This window comes from Equus caballus, chromosome 6, assembly GCF_041296265.1.
Source record: "Equus caballus isolate H_3958 breed thoroughbred chromosome 6, TB-T2T, whole genome shotgun sequence".
Classification (NCBI taxonomy): Eukaryota; Metazoa; Chordata; class Mammalia; order Perissodactyla; family Equidae; genus Equus; species Equus caballus.
Window position 1 is genome coordinate 65,846,259 of NC_091689.1, and position 18,689 is coordinate 65,864,947.

Below are 18,689 nucleotides of genomic sequence, written 5' to 3' on the forward strand. Positions count from 1 at the left end.
GAGGGTTTTCTTGGAATTTGAAATCTGAGATTTGGGCAGGATGTTAAGGGTTTGTTTTGTTAAATGGACAGAAATACAGACTTTTTTGTTTTTCTGTAATCTCTATAGGAAAGGTTTGTGAGTCAAAGAAAAAGTTATTTGTAATTATCCTTGTCATTACACTAAGAATTTTTCTGCTAGGAATGTTGTTTGCATGGGCTTGGATTTTTTATGTCTTACTTTTCAATCTAATAATGTGTTCTTGTTTTTAAATTAAACTTCTCAGCGAGCCTTTTTTTGAGCAGCTGACTGTTGGTTAGTTCATATTTATAGCTACGTCTGTTTCTGAGGAAATGACTAAAGTCTCTTGCATTCGATCAAAACTGTATAACAAAAGACATCTTTGACTTACTTAAACAAGGCTCGTGATGGAAACTCAAAAAATCTAATGGTACATGTTTATAAATGTTTTATTTTAGTCCTGGTCGGGCCAAATAATCAGAGCTCTGTGCTGAGGGTGAGATTGAATATACTCAGGGCCTCTTAGTTAACAGGAATTTCTCTGGAGCAAGTTCAGGCAATGCTTTCTTATAATTCTCTTTAATTTTTTTTCTTAATTTTACGTGTTATTTTGAATTGAGTCTTACATAATGTAGGTATATTTTCTTCTTCTTTACACTATTCCACTGCTTTTCTCCTTCCTCATTCCCATCTGAGAGGCCCTGACCGATGTGAAGTATCTGAACCTTGTCCATGTAATTTCTAGCGAGGAGGCTGATGGGGATTGGGACAGGGTCTGGGGAAGTGAGTGACACACAGAAACCACTCTGTCTTGCTCCCTGCTGGAGCTCCCCGTTCCCCCACCTCTGGAATATCCACGGGATCTCCCCGCCTTAGTCTTGTCCCCTCACTGTTGGTTCAGTCCTCGTGGCGGTGTAGGTGTCCTTCCTTCTGCTGTTTCTTCCAGGGCGGGAGATGAAGGCACTGGCTAGGCAGGAAGAGAAGACCTGGCTCCTGCCTGCTCCGGCCCAGGCTGACCTGTGCTCGGACCCAGGCTGACCTGTGCTCTGGGACCCAGGCTGGAACTCACATTTTCCCATAAAGGCCCTGCTAGAGATGGTGGTTGGATTTTGGGGTGATTATTGTTGTAGATCAGCTATGTTATGAATTCATTGGATTTTCTGTACTAGCTTTTAATGTAGTCATCATTTAGTTTCAACCCTTTTATAAGCAGCTTAAGGAATTACTTCTCCAACTAATTTTTGGATCAAGGTAGAAAACAGATAAAGGTGAAATTGTTCTGCCCACTTTCACACATTGAGTCACTCTTGCCTCTGGGGTAGGGTTCCTAGACACTTATTTTGAAAACTGCTGATTAGTATAACTATTTACTTTTGGAGCATATGCTAGTCTTAAAATTGAGTTTGCCTATGTGTGCATCATTAATTGCTTAAAATCTACCTGGATTGGTGTGTATATATATGGGTCACATATGAAACCATCTTTAGGGGAGGCTGAATGGAGAGGTGCTTACCTGAGTTGAGAAATTCCTTCAAGACAACCTCTATCCCCTATTCATGCCTGAAATTCCGTGGTCACTAATGCATTTTATTTCATTGTTAAGCACCTGCCTCTTCTGAAGCTCTTTTTTAAATGGAAATGCCCTCAGGAAGGATATCCATTAAGTTGTTGGAACCTTAAAGCTGATCCTCTTGCTTTCCTACTTAATTAAACATCCGGGGTCACTGACTCCTCAAAAGGGCAGATAGAAGGAAGCAGCTACGCTCCTACTTCGTAATTTTGTCTGGGCCTGGTCCCGATTATATATACATTTGAAAAACACATGTGAGGTAACATGTCTACTATTTAACTTGGAAATGCTTTGCCTTCTCATTTGGATGGAGATAGTTATGAAGTATTTGTAGAGTGAGCCCCTCAAAAGGAACTTATACTATTCCTAAATATTCTTTCACTAAGAAAACTTTTTTATTACTGTAATGGTGAGGATATATATGCCCATATGCGTACTACTGGGATTTTTTCCTAGGTATGTGTTATACAAAAGAGATAAGGGAATCAATCAGAATTGCAAATCTAAAAAACAGTGTATATGTTTCCCCTATTGTCTGCATATTGTTCTCATTGGACAAGAAAATAATGAATTTTCTTATTTTTTTAAGCTTAACAACTAAATATTGTAAAACTGTGGTTCATTCATTTACTCAACAAATGTTCATAAAGTACCTAACCTGTGACAAATACTTTGCTCTGTAAAAAATAATGGTGGTGGTTTTGTGCAGAAACTCAGGCTTCAAGGGATATTACAGGTTGTTCAGCAACTGAAGGAGTAAGGAAGAAAGCGAGGGAGGGAGCACTGGCTGGAGGGGAGGGAGGAAGGGGAGGGAACGAGGGAAGGAGAGACGGAAGGAAGTCAGTCACTTAAACCTCTTGGTCTTTACATTTTCTTGTTTATAATCACACACGTGTTATATGATTTGATGTTCTTTGCTTATACAGTAATTTACCCTCTATAGGTTTTATTTTTTTCTGGTGTGCTATTATTTGAAATTAGTTGTAATTTATCTTTTTTATATTTGTTTCTTTTCAGTATAAAAGAACTTTATGGATCAGTTTGCTAAGGAATACATGCAAGGTTTGAAGAGCTGAAGAAAAAATCTGTATTAATCTTGTTTTCTTTAAATGTAAGTAAATTCACTCCTCTCCGTTGTTCATTCCTGACATCTTTAAAGCCTGCAATTACCTTTCTGTATCCTCAATGTGTCAATTTTTTCCCAGTAGTAAAGTTACTTGACTATGTCAGTCTACTCATTAAGTCTATGAGAATTTATGACCCACCCACCTCTTTAAAAATTTTTTAATTCTAAAAGTAATATGACTAAGATAGGTGACTAGAATTTAGACATGTTGTGGCAGTCAATGAGCAAATCTTTATTTCGCACCAAGAAGAAAAACACACACCTGGTAGCACATAAAAAGCACTGCTCTTTTCTCAAATCTTTTATTGATCTTTGTCCCACAGCCCATGTCAGTGCCCCATCTAAACCACTGAGAATTGTTGGTTGACCCACTGATGACCCCATAGGCTTAGAAAAATGACGTATTTTCGTCTAAGCTTATTTCCTCCTTTCCTCTCTGTTTCTCTTGCTCAGTAATAATAGCACTTAACTATTTATTGAATGTCTACTAAGGGAAAAGCACTTGACTAATTCAATTCATTTAATATTCATTCGAGAATACTTTTTCTGAGTGTTTACCATGTGCCAGGCACTGGTGTGACAATATTACCTTATACTATCCCTATGGCAACCTTGCAAAGTAGGAATTAATATTTTGGTGATGTAGATGGGGATATTGAGGTTGAGAGAGAGGTACGGAGCATGAAGACAATCACACAGTAACTGGCAGAAGCTTGTGTGTGAACACAGCACTGACCGACTTTTTCTGATTTGCCATTTCCTAAATATGTTTAAATGGTCTTCCTGTCACGGCTGTTGGTAGGAGACCGGAACCTTCTGGGTTGTGTTCTTAATAGGAATGTGATCCTAATCCTTCTAAACCTTGGCTGTAGTCACCACAAGGAAGGAAGTTAGAGAAACATCCTTCCACGTTTGAGAGGTCACTTTGGTACCTGGGTGGGGAGTTAAGAGATCTAATGTCCAGTTGCAGCCTTTCCATGGATTTCCTTTGTGTCTTTGAGATATTTAACCTTCACGGGAAACAGTTACTTTTATGCCCACTAAGGAGAGCAGACCAGATGTCCTCCAGGGTCTCTTTCAGTCAGCTTTTTATTGAGGTATCCTATAGAGAGAGGAAAGTACACAAGTCATAAGTGGAGGCTTGATGGAATGATGGTCACAAAGTGGACACTCCTGTGTAACAGTGCCCAGATTAACAGAAAGTTACCAGCACCCCAGAACCCTCCCCTGATGTTCCCAGGAATAACCAATTTCCTGATTTCCAATGCCTTTGATTAGTTTTACCTATTTTAAAAATTTATGTAAATAGAATCATACAGTATATATTCTTTTGTGTCTGGCCTATTTTGCTTATTGTGTTTGTGAAATTCATCTATGCTATTGCATGTAGTTTATTTTTTCATTTTCCTTGCTATCGTGGTATTCACTTGTTTGTCTCTTTATGGTTGCTGGACGTTTCGGTAGTTTCCTGTTTGGATGTGTTACAAATAGTGCTCCAATGAATATTTTTGTGTGTATCTTTTGGTGATGATCATATTTTATTTGCTCAGGGACCACTCAGTAATTTAGATTCAGCAACTCTGTGAAGTGGTGTTGAAATAAAGGTCTTTGAAGGCAGCCAAGTTGAATTTAGGTAGCCGGGTGATTTGTCGTTTTTAGTAAGATGTTCTAAGCATGCTGGTCAGTAACAGATGAAGACGTTTTCGTCGATTGCTCTCAGGGGTGTGGCCGGGTGGAAGCTCTCTCTAATATGTGTGTGATGTGGTAAGGCTTGCTCCCTTGGCAGAGAAGGGCCTTGGTTGGGTTCCAGAAGGGATTACAGAGAGGAAGAGAAAATACATCCAAAGAGGTTTGCTTGGGCTGCCCTAGAATGTCACCAGCCAGATCAAGAGCCTGGAAAAGTGACAACCCAGGGGAAGAAGAATCAGCTTATGAAACCTGAAGAGTCTAGAGAGATGAATAGAGAAATAAAAATTGACCTGAGCGACCAGGCTTATCTCAGAGGAGCTCTCAAAGTGTTTTCTGAACAAATTTATTAGGTCTAACATTTTTTTTAAAGGAAGCTTTGAAAAACCAGTCCCTAATGTATGAGTCTGGAGGCAAAAATGAACTTAATCAATAAAATTACCAAACTAGGAAAAAAAATCTATTTTTCAAACAAATACGGAGTGTGGGCACGTGGGCTTTGCTGTGAGACCATTCTGCATTGATCACAGCTCCTCCACCTTCTTTTCCCGTGATTCCTCTGGGTTAGTTTCTTCATCTGTAAAATGGGGATATTAATATGCCCACCTAATGGGTTTGCTGTGACAATTTACTGCTATAGTGTCAGCACTGTGCTTCTGGTTGCATAGCACTGGCACCAAAAATAATAGCCATTGTTCTTATTATTTTTCTGATTTTATTATTCCTAATATTACCTGTTTGACTCTGTATCTGTTATTTTACAGGAGTTTTCAGATAATTTACTTAAAAAAAATACAAGACTAGTTTCTTTTTTAAGTATGGTGAACAATAACAAAAATATTTCCTTGCTTGCCTCACCTTAAACTGAAACTCAGAGGAAGCATGAAGGGAAACTTTTGTCTGTGGCGTGTCCCTCCCCCGCGTGAGTCAGTGATGACACTCTTGGTTGTTGGAACTGCTTTCCTTGGTTAGTTCAAGAAGAGGCCAGTGGAGCTGAGATTAGCAGGAAAGTTGGGTTATTTTGCACAAAGAAAAACTATGATTTTACATATTACACTCTCAACTCTTGCCAGGCATTTTGCAAGCCAGCATCCTTATTTACCAGGGGGCTCTGGTGCAAGGCCGTGAGGATGAATGAGTACAGGCCACAGCCACTATAGGGTATACATTCCTGCTGCCGGTGGTCGGTGACGTCTTTCCACCTGTTAGCGAATTCTGAACTAGCTATTGGGGCACATGGTGTAGATTAAGCTTGATTTTGCCCTTGATGAGATTATGATCTAACAAATGAATAGCCTAGTGTTCTAGAAAGGAAACTTTTAGTGTGACTTGAGGCAAAGAGAACATTTGGCCCTAGACTGTGAAATTCTAATTCTGACGTCTCCACACCAACTAGCCGTGGAACGTCAGGTTTATCATTTATCTTGGGCCTCAGCTTCCTCATCTGTAAAATCAGGAAGTTAGTTTCCATTGGGACTTTGAGAGAGAGGAGGATTCTCTGAATCCTCTAAGTATAATACCTAGTTTGGGGTTTGTTTGTATTTTTCTACATGCTAGGTTCTTTCCCAGATTCCTCCCAGGTCAAAAGTTCTTGTGAAAGCAGATTTTGGTACTTACGATAGTGGGGAAGGAGAAGTTTTAAGATATGACCTAAATTCACAAAAATAGTTAATGTCTACAGCAGGAAAAAAACAAATGACCAGACTGCTGTGACTGGTTTAAGGCTATGTGAGTGTGTACTAATTCATTTTCACACCTACATTTACTTTAACCAGCTCTAAAACACTTGCTCTATTCGTTGAAGGATGTGTATATTTATGTCTAAACTACATAAATAAATATTGAAGACATTGTGTTGAAATATATGGGATAGCTGGATTATGAAAGCTGCTTTTGGCCTTATCTCCTGTCTCTATTTAAATTCTCAGTTCCCACATTACAGTCACACAGCTGGGAGTGTCCCAAATAAAATGCGAGTTTGTTTTGTTCCAGATGTTGAAGAAAATATTTATTACAAAGCAGTATTTAAAAATTAGCATTGAAATTAAACATTGGCTTAAACTGAATTAATAAAATAAGAATAAATCCTAAATGGTGTTATCACTTAGTAATTACTTTAAGTTCTGACCTCTGTTCTCTAATACTCAGGGGTATCTGCATGAAGCTGATGCAGGAGGATACAGAGGAAAGAATTAAAGTAAACTAAAAACTTTGGAATATTTGTACTTTCACTTATGTAGATATTGTGATATTTGGCAAATAGAAGAAATATTTGCCTCAGAGTGTAGGCAACACCCTAGTCTCTCCAGTGTGTGTGATTCTTGAGATCATGGATGATGGTGGTGAAAGCTATCTGGTAATACTGCTTTTGAGGCTGAATGGACCCAGGCACAAGAATGAGGTGGGGCCTCTTGTCTGGCTTCATTCCTCCCTTCTCTTTATCAGGTGGTGGAAGGCCATGGGATGGGGCAGGCCGTTACTCAGGCTGCCTACATAATCACTCCACCTTGTCGTGTAGTGGTTTCTAAGGAGGCAATTTGTAGCCGTGAGATATAATGTCATCCCCAAAGAAAAGCATACACCATAGCTCTGTCTCTTTGTACCCTTTTCTTCATATCCTTCTTAAAGTCTTTATCACTTCAATTGTTGTATGGAATTTGAAGTTTTCTATCTCCTGACTGTCTTTTGTGGATCAAACGTTCTTTATTCTAGGCATTTCATCTTAAACATTCTACTGCTTGGGGATGGCAATCTTACTTGGACTCGTGTGTCACATAGGTGGTTTGTCTTGTGCTTCATCACTTCCTTATAACTTGAGGTAACACATGAATGAATTTCTTTTCTTCGTGAAACTTACAAAAGATTTTCCTTCCCTTTTTTCTTTTCCTCTAGGAATCTCTCCCTCTTACCAAATATTGAGGATCACTTTTACAGTCAAAGGGAGATTTAGTTGGGCTTTTAGAACTATTCCGTCAAGCAGACGTTTCTTGTGTGTGTGAGAGTGTGGATGGAGTTTCAGGGCTGCTCAAAGCTATTTGCTCAACTTGACAAAGCCATAGCAGTCTTCATTCTCGGTTGCTCTGTTTTTCCTTACCTCTTAGGAAACTGGCAGTCAGAGACTTTGATTTTTCTTTCTCCTTAGTATAGGTATGCAAGTGTGTAACTGTAGATGGAGAGAAAGGAAAAGTTTACACATTTAGCAAATAAATAATCAAAATATGAGGGGGCTGTGCGTATGAGCATGTGCCGGCTCTGTAACTGGACAGGTGATGTTTTTCTCCCAAGTTGCCATGCATTTATACATTTAATTAGGAGGACTTAGCATCTCTGATGGCTCTCAGGTGTGTAGTCTCAGCAGGAAGGGAGGAAGAGGATCCAAGGGAATTTTGACTCAGTAGATCTGTGGTTTCATATTATCCTGTTTTTAAGAAAGCAGAGTTCTGGCAACAGAATTTCAATTAGCCAAGGCTCTCTATCAATTCGGGAGTGAAGTGGGAGAAGGGATTTCCATAGTTCTTAAATCCATTATTTAGCAGCAGCTCAAGGCTTATGATGCTCAAGGCATCATAGTCAAAGACATGAGGTTGGGTCCCCAGGCTGTGTTCTGTGTTCCTTGTATACCATAACGTTGTCCTCTCCTTCTCAAATCACAGCCCAGAGCTGGTTCCACCAAGCAGAGACTTAACTGAGACGTGTGGCAATTTGCAGCCATTGTAGCAGGATTCCTTTAGTCTTTAGGCAAGAAATAATATATGCTCTCTCTTTAGAAATTATGGTAGTTTACAGAGCTTGAGATAGCCTTGACAGCTTCCTGTGACCGTTACCTTAGACTGAGGTATACTCCCTCACCAACGACGGACTCCTAAGTACAGTACAATAATTGTATTTGTCTTCTGTGTTTTAGTTTATGTTTCAAAACACAAGTTGTTGTTGTACCATCAGCTTTTCTTGTCGGTATGTTTGTTTTTACTTTATTCCTTTCCCTTTGTGGTGGTAATTATGTGTTCGGCTTTAGATACTTGTGCCATTTGATATCGTGATATTAAGAGATTTTAGAAGAAAAGGTCATCAGCTGTCTTTCTGGGCTATTCTGGGCATTTTGTACTATGTTTATTTTGGATCCAGCTTTTCTTGCCCTTGATTTCTGGTTAGCTGGTGCTCCTCCTTGCCTTGGCATCTCATCTTGCTTGGAAGCTTCTCAACAGATCTGTTCTTGGAGGACTGTTTTGTTCAACAAAGACTATCTCACCTTGGGAGAGAGTCAAGCAGACAGGATGGAACTTTCCAGTAATGCCTCTGTTTCTGATGTGTGGAATTCCTGGAGCAGGAAAGCTGGCTGCTAATACGCTGATGTCTGTAAGTCCTTTCCTGCTTGGGGAGGTTAGCTTTTACAAAGGGAAACATGGATTCTGGGGCATTCTCAACAGTTTTGGATAATTTGGTGGGACTTAAATTATCTTACTGTTTATCACTTTTTAGAAATTAAAGAATGGATTATTTACCTAAAAAGTGGGCTTTTTGGTTCTTTAGGGTCTAAATTGGTCTGGCCTGAGATGTGGCATAGAACACCTGTTTTAGAGGGTTTTCACCCAGATTGGGCCTCCTGTGTTGTTGGAGTCGTCAAAAGACCAAGTATCAAGCAGAAAATAAGTGGCCTTCAAGGAGTATCAGGCCTTCCAGCATAAGACTTCTCCCAAGAGAAAACGGTGGCACTCCAAGACACCTATTTATGTAGACCCATAGCACGCCCTGGCCTTTTGACCCCTTCTCCTTCCTCCTCTTGTTAGCCCCCAAACAGCAAGCATTTCTCTGTGACACTGCGTCTGAGTGATTCTAGAGGGACAGAAAATACCAACTAATTCTACCCAAGTGTTGCAGGATCCAGCAAGTAATTTCTGTTTCCTTGCTTTGTGGCCCTGCTGAAGCTTCAGAAAGTAGAGCTGAAAAAAAAAATCAGTGTGTTACAGCTGGTTCTTTGCACTCGCTACCTGATCTAATGCTGTCGATTCTTGTTAGTCACGGTAGTTAACATTCTATAAAGTCACCAGGAACACTGAGTTAGTGACTACTGAGCCATTGCACCTCAGGGAAGTACAGGTTTAGGTTCCTGTGAACCCCTGGTCACAACATTTTCTCAACTGATCAATGCATGACCTTGTTTTTGTTTGAAGGCACTTTATTTAGCATTCGTTGTTGATTCATTAGCATTGAACTCACCACCAACAGCACCATAACTCACGGCTGAACAAAGGTTGTCTAACACATGCATTTTCTCCACAAGGCACATCACAGCCTTCTTGCACTTGGAACACTAGACAGCACTTCAGCCCTATGCTTGGGGGCCATTTTAAACATTGAAATCACCAAAAAAAAGCACAAAAATGTGGCACAGAATAGACTGCGAAAAGGACACTTGTTTATAGTCTGAAAGCTGAGCTGAAACAAGAAGGCACAGCATCGCCTGTTTGACTTCAGCTGGGACCTTGCACACAGGTGACTCAGGGTTTTTGCTGCTCTGTGCTTGTCCATGAACGACCAGGAAAACACCACTAATATTGATTTTGGAGTTATAAGTAAATTTTAGTGAGTGGGCAAATTCACAAATAGCTACTGTGTATAAGCAAAGTAATCCCAATTATTGTAGCAGGACCCGCCCCCCCAACACACACACCCAGTCCAGCTCTGTAGTTCATGTAGAAAACCAATCATTTAAGGTAAAAACGAGTTACACATTGGTATGGTGACCAATATCCAGATCACTTATTATTATTATTATTATTATTTTTTTTTTTTTTAAGGATGATTAGCCCTGAGCTGACATCCACCACCAATCCTCCTCTTTTTGCTGAGGAAGATTGGCCCTGAACTAACATCTGTGCCCATCTTCCTCTACTTTATATGTGGAACACCTGCCACAGAACGGCTTGATAAGTGGTGTGTAGGTCTGTGCCCGGGATCCGAACCAGTGAACTCTGGGCCGCCGAAGCAGAGCATGCGAACTCAACTGCTACACCACCAGGCCGGCCCCCAGATCACATTTTTAAACAGCCTTATGTAAGATGAAGACCAGCAAGGAGAACATGCCCACTTAGTAATTTCTGTTGTTGAACAAATGGCAACACCTCTGCCGGGCTTTGAACATCTAGAGAATAGGAACAATGTCTTGTGTATTCCCATTTCCTTGGCATGAAGGGTAATAATGGCCAGCACATAGTGAGATCTCAGTGTGTGTGAACACTGAATAAACGAATGAAAGAAAGAGCAAGGAGACATCTGCTCAGTGCTGCCCAACAGTCTGCTTCAGAGCACCTTGGGAGTCAGATGCAACTTTTCAGCTTGGATGATTTCCTGTCCACTGTGTTCATTAAATTGACTCATGTAAATGGTTACTGGTTGTCAGAAACAGTAGTGTCTTGGAGCTGGTCTAGCATGGAGGGTATTGCAGCTGGGCCTGAGGATGGAACGGGAGTACCACCAACCATATTGAGAAAACCACTCAAGGGCTAGCTCTGCATTTGACTCCTCCTTCTATCTCACCATGGAGCCTGGCTGGCAGTTATTTTTTTTTTCTCTAATATTCCTTCTACCAACTTCTCTCCACTTCAGTCCCACTCATATGCTGTTATTAGAAACTTCTCTCTAGAACATGGACTTGATCATTTCAATCTCTTGCTTCAAAAGCTCCATTCTCCCCATAAGATACAATTCAAAAGTCCTTAGCAATCTGGCTCCACCCCTCCCCTTCAGACTTTGCTCTCTTACCATTGCACTGAAATATGCCCTGTGCTCAAGCTATACTGGACTTTTCACTGTTTCCCAAGCATGCGTTTTAGGACTTCTGGCCTTTGCATAGGCTGTTCCCTCTGTCAGAGTTGTCTGCTCCTTCTCCCAGCTCTTCCTTTGAGCTCCAGCTTAGACTACAGCCTCTGTGCTGTGTCTGGCAAGATGCCCTTCTCCACACCCCCAGGTATGAGCTCTTCAAGGGAGAGATCCACAGCCTCATCTTTGTGCACAGCCTCTGGCATATTAATGTTCAGTCAACGTATTTGAGTGAGTGAATGAATCTAAACATTATCTGGAGGATTTGGAAATACAAAGGCTTTTAGAAAAATACTTTTAAATGAAAGAGAGAGGATAGAATATCGGTTTCTACTCAGACAAGTAGAAAGATATGACTGTTCTTTTGTTAACTTGCTTTGTCGTCGTACAAAACTGGGCTTTTCCACTCTGGAAACATCTACACTATGGCAGGCTCCCTGGCCCCTGATACAAACATCAGGGAGTAGACTTAATTAAAGTAGAAGCTGGTTAAATTTTATATGAGAGGAAATGACACTCAATTTCAGATATTATCTGTTTCAATTATTTCCTGCAGGTTAGCCATTCATTTCACCAAGTATTTATCGTGGAGCTGCTATGGACAAGAACTGGTCCAGGGCTTTGGGGCATGAAACGATAAGCAGAACACAGGTGCTTTTGTCCAGTGGCAGAGGAAGACATGGAGCACGTTTTTGTAAAACAGGATGAAATGTGCACTCCCTGCAGGTAGTGTTATGGTAGCACAAGGGGAGGTGAGATTATTTCCAGCTTTCTCAGTTCCATAGAATAGTTCAAATTTCACCTGAGCCTGGAAGGGCACATTTGGGAGTAGGTAGGTCACAGGGCAGACTGAAGGAGTAGCATGGTTAGGGCACTTCCAAGGAGAGAGAACAGTATAGGCAAAGGCACTGAGGCAGGAAAGTACAGGAAGCAACAACGGGGGACAAGTACTACAAGGAGCATTAAGGGGCAGGGTGGAGCATTGTAAAAGACTGGAAAAGACACCAGGATCCGATTATAAAGAGATTTAATGCCACTTTGCTTGGACTTAATTCTGTAGTCACCAGGAGCCATGTGGCTTTTTATTTTTTTTTTATTTTTAAAATTTCTTTTTAAAAGATTGGCCTTGAGCTACATCTGTTGCCAATCTCTTCTTTTTCTTCTTCTTCTTCTCCCCAAAGCCCACCAGTGTATAGTTGAATATTTTAGTTGTGGGTCCTGGTTGTGCTGTTTGGGACACCGCCTCAGCATGGTCTGATGAGCAGTGCTGTGTCCATGTCCAGGATCTGAACCAGCGAAAGCCCAGGCTGCCAAAGTGGAGTGCGGGAACTTGACCATTTAGCCAGGGGGCCGGCCCCCACATGTAGCTCTTTAAAACGAAGGAAGTACATGACAGCAACTAGTAACAGCTAAAACTTGTAAGCATTTGCTATGTGCCTGGCGCTTTTGCTAACTCCTCACCAGTACGACACTTTGAGGTTAGTATTGTTAGTATCGCATTTTATAGATAAAATGCAAAGCCCAGGGAGGTTAAGTAACTTCCTCAGGACCTACAGCAAATAAGTGGTGAATCTGAGATTTGAAACCAGGAAGTCTTATTTAAGAACTTGGGTTTTGAGCCTGGGATTGAAGAGTAGAATTCAGGGAGTCTCTGAACTTTCTGAACTATCTGCAAAGTGTTTAGTGTATATGAGTGTGTACATTTGTTTAAGAGAAAATCCATAGCTTTCATCATATAAGAGGTTGCACCAAAAAAGGTTAATAAAGACTATAGTAGCACCCTCTTTTGCTCTCAAAAGTCCTCCAGGATTTCATTGCATTGTCTGGTGACTTTATGCTTATGCTGCTTCTTAGGTTGGAAGAAGCAGAACAATATAGCATCGCTCAAAATAAAAGGAAATGTCAAAACAATTTGCAGGAATTATTAGTATTATAAGTGGCAGGCTGTTCCTAATTTGTGAGAAACGGAGAAAATGTCCAAGAAGTTCTTTTGAAGGGAAACATGAGATATCCAGGCCCTGAAACTTGTGACAATTTGATCATAGAGAGCCTATCTCTCCACTGGGCAAAAATTATGCTTTTAAAGTTCAAGAAAAACTAAATAAACTTCTGAAATCTGAAATGTTTTTGAAAAATACCTAGATGCTAATCTGCTTTCAACTGGGTCAGCTTGTCTTTTTATGGTCAGAGGGACTTATGGGTTGAATATTTGTTAACCCATGAAACTAAAAATTCCTTGCAGCTAGTGGTGAATCCAAAGGGATCCATTCATGAATGAATGAATCCAGATTAAAGAATTGCCCAGCTTATATCACTTGAGAAATCACTTTAATACCTAAGTTTTGTTTAGAGTAAAAGTTTTAATGAGTTAAATATGTACATCTTTACAATATTACTATCACACAAGTATAGCAAATGTAATACTTTGTTTTAATAGCAGAGATCTGAATTCCCTACTTACTGGAGTTTTTCTTAATATTTTTCCCACTTTATTTTCTCATTTTCTCTTTATTTATTTTTCCTGGACCATTTGGAAGTATCTAATATACAGTTGTATATTCAGATTTCTCCAACTGTTACAAAATACCTTTTATCTTGGTTTTATAGATTTGATCAAAGATTCAATCAAGGATTATAAATAGCAATTGGTTGCCAAGTCTCCCTGGTCTCTTTTCTGAACTGTCTTGTCTCCCTGCCTTTTTGGTTTTTCTTATTTTGTATTTCATGACTTTAACATGTTTGAAAAGTTTAAGATAGTTGTCTAGAAGTATGTCTTTCAATCTTAGTTCATCTGACTGTTGGTTTCCTAATGATTAGATTCAAGTTAAACATTACTAGCAAGAGTACACTACATTCGTCTCTTGAGAAGGTACATGATGGTGGTTAGGCTGAGTATAATTGCTTGATTAAGCTGGTGTTCATTAGACCTCTCCATGGTAAAGGTACCTAATCCTCTTGATAACCAATATGTAATCTGTGGGGTAATTCTTGGAGACCACATGCATATCCTGTTCCCCAACAGTCAGTCATTCACCTGATGGTTTTAGCAATTATTTTTGATCCTTATGTAAATTAGTTACTATGTTGGTGGTTGCAATATGGTACTAACTGAATTTTCGAAGTTTCTTTACTGGAGAAAAATTCTTTTCATCCCATTGCTGTTTGGGGAAAATCTAGGCCCCAAAGACAGATGGCAGAGGAGTTGATGAAAGTGAAACTCAAAAACAGCTATCCAGACATACATTAATATTTAAAATGTTTGGAGTGTTTTCTTTTGTGAGTTGGGTATGCAGGAAAGTTCGAGAGAGAGAGAGATCTTTTAGTTTTGGGGATTTGCACCTAAAATAATATATCTTGATTAATGCAGGTGAGGAAAAACAAAGTAAACTGCCATTCTGATTTCCTTCTAGACTAAGAGAATTCAATAATAATGAGATGAATTTTTATTCAGCAGTCACAACCTAAAAGGATACTTGATGTTTGCCCTCCCATTTGAAAGTGCCTCAGAAATAGTTCTTTATAAAGCATGTTAGATTGAAATCGAATGGGCAGCAAAGCCATGGAATTCCTCTGCAAGGTGGGATAGTAAACAGAAATTGTTTAGTAAGGGGATTTCTTGATCCAGGCTTATAATCCTTTTGGGAATTTATCCTAAGGCTTTTGTACCTACCCTGCTCATGCCTGACTCACTCAGCACCTCAGTGTTATCTGATGAGCATCTTATTTCACTTTTGAAAGCAGTGTTGTTCTCTTTGTTGTGATATTAGGGGGTAGCAGGAAAACCTTCACTCTAGGCACTGCAATCTAAAACCCACCCATCCATCTTGGAATTAGAGAGTACCCTGCATACAATATCAGTTCTCCCACTTGCAGTTCATAATGAAAAGACTTATTTTTGAGGCACTTAACGATCCCTCCTACCTAAACAAAATTGTTCTTCAATAATTGGGGTAAGAACCTTATGGGCACTCTCTATGAATTTATTGATAATTTGCTTCATTTTTCTTTTCATTGTTTTTGTGAGAGGATTTTGGACACTGTTTTTGCAACCAGGTAAACCTGGACCCATGCATCCTCTTGAGCCGTGAATTTTCACATGATATTGTTTAAGTCTGGAAAAATAATTTGCCCCTGTTTTGCTGGTATGCTTTGATCACACGGTTTTTCCTTTCCTTGGGTCCTGCTGAGTAAGAAATTGGCATGGCATGGGGTGGTCTATAAAATGTACATTAGCCTGTCCCGATTCTGTGTTTGGAGAGAGCTGAATGCTCCGTACGTTTGCTTGATAATTTCTCACACTACATGCTGGTTTATGTTACGGCATCGTTATAGATTCTAGAATATGAATATTTAAGGCAATACCTTGCTAATTCAATCAAGCTGAGCTTTTTGAGTTTCAAGGTTGAGCAATTTACTTGAAGGAATGATTTTAGTTTTGAGTCTTGAGACAATGGATCCCAAAACTTACTGGTTAATTAGATTAGCATGTGCCTGGCAAGTGCAATAATCTGCTAGAGTCTTGAGGTTACAGCAAAGCTAGTGTCTTTTTTTTGCTAGGAAAGATTCACTCTGAGCTAATATCTGTTGCCAATCTTCCTCTTTTTTTTTTTTTCTCCTGAAAGCCCTAGTACGTAGTTGTACATTCTAGTTGTAAGTCCTTCTAGTTCTTCTCTGTGAGCTGCCGCCATGGCATGGCTATCGATAGATGAGTGGTATGGTTCCATGCCCAGGAACTGAACTCGGGCCACTGAAGCAGAGTGCACTGAACTTTAATCACTGGGCCATCAGGGCTGGCTCAAAGCTAGTGGATTTGGTGGGGGGAGGGGGGAGGCTTTGGTGAGGAAGATTAACCCCTGAGCTAATATCTGTACCAGTCTTCCTCTGTTTTGTGTGTGTGATGCCACCTCAGCATGGATTGATGAGTGGTGTGTAGGTCTGTTCCTGGGATCCAAACCTGTGAATCCCGGGCTGCCAAAGCGGAGCACGTGAACTCAACCACTATGCCACCAGGCCGACCCCAAAGCTAGTGTTTTTTAATGACCACTTCCAGTTTGCTCTCAGCCCTTTTGTTGTGTAGGGGGCTTCCTTCAGTCCCAACCCCATGTATATGACACAAAACAGAGAACTTGTCATAGTTTGGCAGGCAGCTAATAGTGTCATAGCATATTTGACACTGCAGTGAATGAGGGGGTACTGAAATAGTTCCTATCTTTAGACACTTTGACTCACTTTCTGAGATGTAGTGTGACAACCCCAAAGAATATTTAGAATTCTAATTCTGTACAAAGAAATACAAATACTCTTTACAAATATTTATTGCAAAGGCTTATAACATACCTTGCTTGAATCTTAGAGGTAAGTTCATACCTGTTAAGCAGGTTTAATCACTGCTGAAAAATAAATACAGATGTGTCAGAAATCTTACTAGTGAACAGGGTGTTTTATTCATTGTGGGCAATCTCTTAAAGTAGTTCATTTTGGTTGACTTTTTTTTGGAGCTTGACTTAATTATTAGAGAAAGAATTAAAACAACAACAAAACTCTGGATACAACCACCATGATGATAGAAGATGTCATCATTCTTTTAGTCATATCATAGCATCTAGTCTAAAGCAACAATAAGTCTCCATGTATATTTGTTGAATTAAATTTTCAGATTAGTTGCTAAATTCCCCTGGTCTTAGGTTTCTCCGTCTGTGGGTCACTTGACCTTTTACAGATTACCGTTTTCTCTTCTTCCTACCCCCCGCCACCTTTCCTGCTCTTAACTGTGCTGGCCAGTTTTGATTTAAAGAATAACAACTCTAAGTTGTTGTATTTCACTTTTTAAAAAGTTATATAGGAAAAAATTCAGCGAAATACAATATATTCAAAGCATTAAAAAAATTATATAAAGGGGCCATCCTGGTAGCGTAGTGGTTAAGTTCGCACGTTCCATCTCAACGGCCCGGGGTTCTCTGGTTTGGATCACAGGAGTAGACCTAAACATGACTCATCAAGCCATGCTGTGGCAGGCATCTCACATATAAAATAGAGGAGGATGGGCACAGAGGTTAGCTCAGGGCCAGTCTTCTTCAGCAAAAAGAGGAGGATTGGTGGCAGATGTTAGCTCAGGGCTGATCTTCTTCTTCAAAAAAATTTATATAGAGACAGAGAGAGACCACTCTGTACCAGACAGTGTGTTAAGATCTTGCAGTAAAGAGAAACTAAGATCTGGTGCTTGCCCTCAAGAGATCAGAGCCTATAGGTAAAAGAGTCATATAAAGAGAGCTGAAAAGTACAAGTCATGGTGTGAGGGTAGCAAGATGGGGGCTGGGAGACAGCTTAAGAAAGGGCATGGTCAGCTTTACCCTGACGGGTCAATCTTGGCCTCATAGTAACCCTAGAGTGGAGTCTTTAAGGACGAGTTCCCCAGGCAGTAGGGGAGCACTTGAGAAGGCAATGGGGTAAATTCTCCAGGGAATGGAGAAAGTAATCCCTGTGTTGTGTGTGTTGGCCCTTATGAGAAGCGAGAGTGTCCTGTTGGGGAATTTGGTGACTGTAGATTCAAAGAAGATCTGGGAGAAGAAAAGGGCAGGGTGTTGTGAATGCTGCTAGATGTGGCGGATATGCTGCAGTTTAGGAAGGAGGTGCACAGGTTGGATCTGGAAGGAAGTAAATGAAGGTTGTGGAACAGGTGCAGTAACAGGACTCAGAGTCTTGGTGAAGTCAAAGAGCAAGTGAAGGTGGAGGAAGGCTTCCAAGTGAGCTAGTCGAATGCGAAGATGTTCTCAGAGAGGTGGATAAGTAAGAGTCTGGCTGAGAGGAGACTCAGGGCATGACCATGAGCATATATGGCTGGAAGAGCCCTATTCTTTGGTTTCTTCCCTCCCATTTTACTGTCTTTCCCTGGGCACTGTCTCTCACATATAACCAGCCAAGATCATACACTATAACTCCACACCAATTTACCCAGGAACTTAATGTCCTCCACCTTAGACTAACCACATTTGTAACTCAAGCAACTTCATATACAAAAGCTTTTAAAATCAACCCCCCCCTTGTTGAATTGATTGTTCTTCAGTACCCAATATGTACCTTGTACAGACCATTATCATCCACTACTCTTGATAGTCATATGTTTACCTGGCTTTATCGCTTAAGTAATAAGCCACCGGAGCCCAAAGTCGAGTTTGTTTTTTTGGTGAGCTGGAAAAGTATCTGGCACTGCTTTGTACTAAATATTTGTAGAAGGAAGGAAGAAGGAGAGGAAGGAAGGGGGCAAAGGAATTGAAGTTGAGGAAAGGAAGGAATTTGAGACTAAAGAATCCTGTGCTTTACCACATGATCTCTGCAGGTCATATAGTTTGGGAGCAAAGGCTGAAGACGGAGGGCTCTTGAGTACCTGGAGGTGAATAAGGAGGGTGGGAGAGGTGAGTTGATAACAATAACAGGGACAGGTCAGGGACAGAAAAGTGAGTACAGCCTTCCTCAAAGAAGTAGACATTT

General features: G+C 40.4%; 1 protein-coding gene across 36 annotated transcripts in view; it reads left to right on the forward strand.

Moving 5' to 3' along the window:
- Window positions 1–18,689, forward strand: part of PPFIBP1 (PPFIA binding protein 1) — a 169,110-nt gene that overhangs the window by 49,409 nt on the left and 101,012 nt on the right. For all 36 annotated transcript variants that reach the window (XM_005611000.4, XM_070271121.1, XM_001502834.6 and 33 more), the window contains one exon: window positions 2,588–2,681. The gene's annotated coding sequence lies outside the window, so the exon portion shown is untranslated. The remainder of the gene's footprint in view (window positions 1–2,587; window positions 2,682–18,689) is intronic.